The sequence below is a fragment of the Egretta garzetta genome, unplaced genomic scaffold (genome assembly GCF_000687185.1).
Source record: "Egretta garzetta isolate BGI_Z169 unplaced genomic scaffold, ASM68718v1 scaffold120, whole genome shotgun sequence".
Classification (NCBI taxonomy): domain Eukaryota; kingdom Metazoa; phylum Chordata; class Aves; order Pelecaniformes; family Ardeidae; genus Egretta; species Egretta garzetta.
The window spans coordinates 1,220,678-1,228,801 of NW_009258270.1; the positions used below are offsets into that span (position 1 = coordinate 1,220,678).

Below are 8,124 nucleotides of genomic sequence, written 5' to 3' on the forward strand. Positions count from 1 at the left end.
CATTTAGCAGTGCTGCCAGTGAAAGCCACCTGCAATCCAAGCAAATAGTTAGTTTTACCCTTAAAAAGTCTTGCAAAATACTCCCTATTGCCTATCCAGGAGAGAGTCGCCTGCCAGCAGTCAGGATTTCGAACCGCCAGAGAAGAGAGGTACAGGAGAGGTTCTTCTAACGTGGAGGAAACACTCATCTTCTTGTGGTAAAAAAACCCATGCAAAATTCTACAGTGCCACAGACATTTAGGACTAGGATTATATGATCTCCTGTGATGACAGGGGACGGGACTCAGTTACAGACAGGCCATTCCAATTGTATGTTCCTTCAGCAGATTTTGATCTGGCATCTGAGATTGTGAGACTGTTGATAAAAAAGCCCCAAATGACACTACTGACAAAGTGATAATATCTTTGATCTCATTTGGTTCGGTTCCTTCATATGTCGTTCATCAACATTTTACTATCAAAATAAACAAATGTAAATACTGCCTGATGATGCTGGTAAAAAACATCAATGGAGACTGAAGAATTAATTAAAACAGAAAAAAATTCTCTGGGGGAGGACCTATCTGGGACTTTTTGTTTTGAAATATGTAAAGCTGACCATTCCTCTCTCCGTCTTTTCTTTTTTCTCCGACTGAGCACTGCCGTCACCCATGCATACTGCTACGTTAATTAAGTGCCCTTAGGAAGCTGACATGAAAACACCTTTCTTCTGGTCCAAAATGATGGAGGTATTCTAACAGCGGTTGCATTAAAATATAAGAAAAAGGCACAAAGTCCTCATTTCTTTATATTTCACAAAGATAGCGACGCATTTCTGGACCTAGCCGGAAGCAAAAACTTGTTATTTTAAGTTGGTTTTCAAAATCAATCCATTTTCAGGGACTGAAATTGCTCTGCCTGTTCATTGTGTGCAGGCCAGACATTATGGATATCCTTAGGTTTGCTGGAGTAGCCGTGTAAATATGTGCTAGTGAAAGGCCGAGCTGATGCATGCCGTGGGGCTCAGGGTATTTGGTGACGAGGCAAGCAGCGTCAGTTCGGTAATTACCATGCCCTCTGCTGGGAGTCTGTCCTGCCACTGATAATCAAAAACTTGACCTAATAAAGCCTTTTCTCTCTCCAAGTTCCCTTGCACTGAAGGAACATCTCCTCCTCCTTGCATTTGGCCGAAGGGCCGGTCAGCCGGGGAGGGGGAGAGATGAATAGCAGGGTGCTCCGGAGGCGAGCAGGGTGCCTGGGTGTTTGATCTGTGCAGGCGGCATCTGTGAAAAGCTGCATGCAGTTTGCAAGCCACAAGTTGTTATCGTCAGATGCAGACACGGTGCCGTGCACGGTGCAGTGCAGAAACCGTCTGGTGGCATGCTGACTGCAGAGCCGCCACACAAGGAGAGGCTTATTTAAAAATACAGACACGTAAGCAAGACGGAAACCCCACCTCCATGTGATTGTCTGAGAGGGATCAAATGGGTGGAAATGCCACAGATAGACACACTCCTCCCAGCATAATTGTTACTATCACAGCTGTGGTGGAGAGAGGGGGAGGAGAGCGGATGATGCAAGGAGCTTGGCATCACGCTTAGCCATCGCTAGACTGCACCCTTTCGTAAGAGGCGAGGAAGCGCTGGAATCCACCCGAGACAGCCCAGCTCTGCGCGCCGTCACCGGGTGTGCAGAGCTGGGACTGCAGAGCCGGCAGTGACACGCTGCATCCCCATCTGCATCCCCATCTGCGCCCACATCTGCGCCCGCTGCGCAACCCCCCGGACCCACCCAGCCTTCCCACCCTGCCCGCACAAAGTTTACCCAGCAGCCATGTGATTTACTCCAGCAACTTATTTTCAGAGCTCATTACAAAGAGTAATTAAATGGTCGTAAGGTCCCTAGCCTTAACCCTATTTAGTAGATAAAGTGGATAATTAAGCATTGTTAGCTCTATTTTGCATCTATGGAAACTGGTGAGAGGCTAACACAAGGTCACAGGGCTACTCTGAGGCAACTCAATTATAACACATCAGTAACTAACTCCATCAAAACCGCTGGGATATTTTGTTGATTTTAAGGAATTACGGATCAAAACTGCTATTCCTGCCTTGTCACTGAGAAATGTAATACAGAGAAGTATCACATGATTTCACTGAACCAAGTACTGGAGACCTTGAAATGAGCTCTGATATTTTGTGTTTCATCTATCAGGTGAGAGAACCACCGCCTCTTTTTAAACAATCTCCCATGTAGCTAATTGTTCGTGCATGCATATCCTTGTACTAATATATAACGAAGCGGTCAGATGTGACAAATCTGATACCCGGCCTGTGGAGCAGAGTTTTAAACGTTTTTATTTGTAGCTGCCTAGGTAGAACCACAAACCCCTGACACTCGTTCTCCATCAGTTTTTCGTTTGTGTTAACTGCAGCGACGGCTCTGAGACGTCGGACAAGCCTTCCCCACGTTGACCGTGAGTCACGGGAGGCTGTAGTTCGAACTGCTGTATCCTTCAGGCTATATATAGCTCTATGCCTATAAACTATTATCTCGCTTTTGGCCAGTTGGCTTGCTTCATTCAAAAGTGTTTATCTTGCCCTAACTGCCAGCCTAAAGGTGGAATGCTATTTTCAGACTATGAGAGAGGCCTAAAGAGAACTGAACTTTTAAATACTCCCCTTTCCCCAATTTTTTAATACCTTAGTATTTTATGCAAGATAGTACAAATTGAAGACCTCTACTTATTCACAGTATATGTAGAAAACTGACAAGCCTTCTCTGCTTACATGTCTCAACCTGATTTCTAGGAAGCGGAAAAGACTTCAAACATTTTTAATTTTTGCTTCACTCCTATGGCAGACCAGTAAGGCTCAAGAAAAGACCACATGCACTTCATGTAGGGACCGCCAGCCAGCCACCAGTGTGGACAACAACTATCCCAACAAACGTAGGATCATTTGAACAACCAGCTTCACTGGGCCATCCCATCTCCCAAATCCCAATTGTCTTCCAAAGCTTTCTGAGGAAACACATGATTTACCCACATAATCACAGCAAACATTGAATTTCATACTTTCATTTAAACCTACAGAAAATTTGTGACAGATTTAAAGGGTGGGAAAAGTAGACCCCCTAAGTAATGTGTATGTAATAAAAAGCATGTTACAAAATACGCTGAAGTGCAAAAGCCTTTAAAGGACAATTGCCTTTATTAAATGTTGAAACAGTATGAAAAACAGAGTTCAAAAATTGCCCTTATATCTAAAATTCTTGATGAGAACTGAGTGGAGGATCATTTCTTGCCAAGAAATTCAGGTACAGTCAGGTGAGGTCCACCTGTGCCGCGATACTCAGCACCAGACATGGGCTAAGACTCCCTAAATTGGGTTAATACTCAAGCACAGTTCGCACATTAAATGACTTGGGTATGTTCTTTCTAGTACGGACAGACCCACCACTTACAGCATGGCACCCTGGAGACACCCAAAAGATTTAGACAGCTTTATTGCTTAAAAAAAACCCCCACCAAACCAACTAACAAAACTCAAAGCAAAGACTCAAAAAAATCAAGCTTCCTAGAAAAATGAAAGGCAGCTAGACCTGAGATAGGGACTGCACTGGTGGTACAGCCGTGCTCCCTCTCCCCGCCTCGTAGCTGCCTCTCACTTGGCGCCGAACCAGTGTCATTGTTAATTGGATGCTGAGCGATGGATCTGGCCACCTGGCACTCTGTCTGGCTCCGAGCTGATGATCAACTCACTTGGCAGGCTAAGTGGGGAACTGGCCACCTGGCTAATACGAGGGCTACAGAATCTCTGACGAGCTGATTACCAACCTGCTAAGACATTTTTTTATTGTGGATACTGGCAGTAACTTCTCTCTTTTGCTCTATTCATCTTTCTCATCACAACTTGTATGCTCACAGAGAAGCACCCAACTCATGACCCCCTCCGCTCTTTACTTTTCTCTGCCTGCTATAACAGATAAAGACAGACTCCTGCATTAATTGCTACACGGGAATAAAATGAGCTTCTCGCCTTCTCCTCCAATTTCTTTAAATTGTTCCAAGTTCCCTACCCCCACTCCATCCTGTCTTGCTTCTCACCATCATTCTCAACACTCCAGATTAAAATTTGTATTAGCTGAGGAGTTTCACAACAATTTTTGAATGGTGTAGTTTGTTGCATATTTTTCAGTTGGTAAAAATACCGATAAAAATTAAGAATAACATCAAAACAATGAACCAGACAAGAATAATGTGAAATCAGATTCATGCCTGAAGGCTAGATCCTCCACTTGCCTTGCACTCTGTTTTGTTATTAGCACTTGCAAAACCTTAGTGAGAAAGGCCACAATTTTGATTTGCTTTTTTTGCATTTATTTTGTATATATGTAAAGTACTCCACAAGGAGCAAGGCAATGGAAAATGAAGTCCACAAAAATATGTCATTATAGAATTCTAGAGTACTGTCAGCATCACACAGTGAAACATCCTAAGTTAGGCTATGAAAATTAATTTTTTTACTTCAAGAGCTTAAAGAAAAAAGTATTACAAGTACTGAAATCTTCTACTCTATTTCAGAAGTACTGTGATGAGGTTCCACAATGTTTCTAAGCTGGTCTTGGACTACAGTAAGTAGCTAATGCCAAGCTCTTACATCCATTAAAAATTATCTGAAAATAATGTACCTTGTTAATTGCAATCATTGTACAAAAATGAGATCACTGATTGGAGCAGGGCTATATTCACTCCTGGTGTGACTTCGTTAGCACAAACCAGAGATGTGTTTGCACCTTAAAGAGCCTGCTTCAGCTGCCTTTCATGGGGGCCTTCTGCAAGCTTAAAGAACTGGATCAGGCTAAGAAGTGGGAAGCTGGCCCAGGGGCTGATCTTCCAAGTTCTTAAACAGCCATAGTTTTAACTGAAGTTAACAGAAACATTTTGGTTTATCCAAGTGGAGGTTATGGAACTTATTTTTCTCTTTTTGTTGTATGTATGCTACAAATACTGGAGGGGAGTATACTGTAATTGTAACTTCACAGTTTAAACCAGTATAGCTTGGCACTGGTGCTGAGAGAAGCAGCCACGTGCTTCTCCATCCGCTCATGTCTACACCCATACAGCCCTTTTATTTGTCCCAGCCAAAGTTTTCATGTAGCCAAATGATGAAACACATCGTGAAACTGAGCCAGGTAAAAACCAGGGTCATTTCCCAGTCTTGGTTATGTTTTTCTGTGATTGTTCCCCCATCCATTCATCACACGAGGGAGGGAACGCCATGGGGACAAAGAGGAGGCTGGGAACTGCAGAAGGGGGGATCACTTCTGTGGCAAGTGCTGTCCGAGAGCAGCTACCATCTGCTGTGAAACCACAAGATAAACAGCTCACCTCTAGAGACTGCGGCACCAAGGAAGCGTTCATAGGATTCGTTTAGCAGCAAAAAGATGTTATGAGCTGAAAATATGCACTGAAAAATGGCAAAGTGTGTTACATTGAGGTAGCAGATGTGGGTAATCCTGATGAAGTCTCTTTACGTGAAATAATGCTGTTCAATGTTCTGAATCTGCATGGTGAGTTCAGCTCAAGCTCTTAGCAATATTGTAAGCATGAAGGTACATATCTATACTGTATTATTTACACACGCGGTGTCTGTGTCTAATAATATATTAACAGACACATACATTTGCATTAATAAATGATTAGAAGTTTACACTTTGTGGTCCAAGATAAAAATACTATAAAAGAAAGGAAGGAAGGTGGTCAGGCAAATTCTCCAGTGACCTGTCACTCTGCCTACCTTTTATTCCCCTCCCACGTGTTGTTTCAGAGCGTTAGTGCCCTGAGCAACACGATACCCAAGACAAAATTCACTTCCAAAATTCAGTTTGGGGAAGCTGTCTGTCAGAAACAGACATTTAGACAAAGTGCTGGTACCTTTTTAGAAGCACAACAACTATGTGCTCCCATGTCTCTGAACCTTCCCAGAATTAACCTACTTATCTTTTGTAGCTTTTTTTTTTGCCTTTTTCTTTCCAATTTTCATAATAGCCCTGTAATTATAGGAAGAGTATCTCTCTACAGTCTAAAGGTGGAATACAGTATTTTAGATATTCATTAAGACAGGAATGAATGTTAAACTAATCAAGTTACTGTCTTCACATTTTTAACCTTTTTTCAGCTGGACAACTGGTTTTCCTGCATCCACGCTGGAGAAGGATTCAGGAAACTCTTACTGCTTTTTAGGGAGCTCTTATCACCATGAGCACCATCTTGGACCACCTTTGAGCAGCCTTTACTCTCCTTCACCTTGTGAGCCTCTACCAATAAAATTACTGCCAATCTTTGTAGGAATTTATAGGTGAGTCAGGAACACACACACCAAACCACAAACATCACCAGCCACTGAAAGAATTTCCCCGTCCGTCAGAAGCTGCCTCCTGCAGAGCAGCATCACTCCCCTTTGCAATCACCATGCCACATGCCTCTTGGGTCACACCAGCGCTCTCTTGGAGAGCGGGGACAAAGAGGCATTTGGCTCTTCGTGTACCTGCTGACTTGCCTGCATTTCCATCCTCTTCCATGCGGCATTGGTATCTGTTCCTGGCAGCAGTGTCTCATCACTACTGGACTATGGAGCCCTCTCTGTTCCTGCTTGCTGGTTTGACCCCACTTCTCCGTTCTGGCTTTACAGCCACATGTAACTTCGCTTTGCTCCTCTTTATGTCTCACAGCTCACATAAACACTGGACTACTAATATTAAAAAAAGAAAAAATCCATTGATTTTAGCTGTCTTTCAGTTTCAGGTGTCTAAATGTCAGGCTGCAAGAGGCTCTCTTGTGCTCTCTGACTCTATCAGAGCTTGAACCATCAAGTTATTAGGTAACAGCTCACTGGCGCAGAGCTCCTGCCGATGTATTCAGCTGGCTCAGCTCTTTCTGATCGGAGAGTGCTTTCCATTTTTCTGACTGGCAATGCATCCCATCAGCAAGGGCCCACATTATTTTTTAATCTTCAACTGGTGAAGGGCTGCTGAACATGTACGATTCATTTCCAAGCGTGGCGTTTAGCTCTACTGGTGCTTATTTTGCCGGTCTTAGGCATCAGTGGAATACTTGTTGCTGTTTGCTAACAGGCTTTGAAGACTTCCACCTGTGGACACGGATGATGGAAATTGTGGGGCAAGGGATTTATTACAACACCTCAGCATTTGCCGCTATCTTAGTAAAGTTACTTCTGTTATATAGCTGTCACTGCTAACGTCAATCCAAATTGGAGCCAAGAGCTGCTGAGCCCCAGCAACGTGCAAAAGCAGTGAGTTGTTCCTGAGTGCCTTGCCAGTGCCCCCATCGCTCCTCTTCAGTGCTCGCATCAAACTCAGCCGTCGCTTCTTGGTTCTGATACTCGCTGCACTGACTGATTAGGAACCCGTAAGCAACTAAATTTTAAGGTTGGTTTTCTTTAAGTGGCCTGGCAGCCCAAGAATAGCTCTGTGCGCTCTAATACATACAGTATGGTAAGTAATGACAGATAATGCTATCAAGGTCTTTTCCTAGAATATAGGGATTAACTCCCCTCATTAAAATGTACACATTCTGCATAGCATAATGCAGTACTACTTCAGGACTATTTAGCCAGCCAAAAGATATTATGTTCTGTGAGAACTAGGATGATCCCTAGCTGTCCTCTTACTTCCCTGTATTCAGATTTTTATAATCTTTTTAGATTAGTACATAGATATCATAGCACTGAGCACATTTAAAAACCTAAAATAGACTACATTAGCTTAAATTTCTAGGTAGTAAAGAAACTCAAGAGGAGAGAAACATAATTAATTTGGAGCAGGGAAGGATTCCCTTGTGGGAAAAACACCCTGAGCTAAAAGAAGTAGTTTGTACAACATACTTCACAGTGAACATACAGGACCTGGCAGGTTACACACTCTGAAGACTGATGTCTTAGGTTGACGGTAGAAAGGTTTTTGGTTTATTTTCCCTTAAACATTTGTTCTTAGACAATTAAACCTTATCTGATTTCTTTGGATATTAAAATGTAATCATCACAAATTTCAGTGCTTGCTTTTTTTCTTTTAAGAAAATGGAAGTAAAAGCTGCATTGCCGGAATTGCCCAGAGGTATTTCCC

The 8,124-nt window shown here is 42.9% G+C and overlaps 1 long non-coding RNA gene across 1 annotated transcript in view; it reads right to left on the minus strand.

The window, feature by feature from the left end:
• Positions 1 to 4,424: 4,424 nt before the first annotated feature.
• The window catches only part of LOC118451764, a 13,897-nt gene continuing 10,197 nt past the window's right edge, over positions 4,425 to 8,124 (minus strand). The window contains exon 3 of the long non-coding RNA XR_004841320.1: positions 4,425 to 7,133. This is a non-coding gene — a long non-coding RNA (uncharacterized LOC118451764). The remainder of the gene's footprint in view (positions 7,134 to 8,124) is intronic.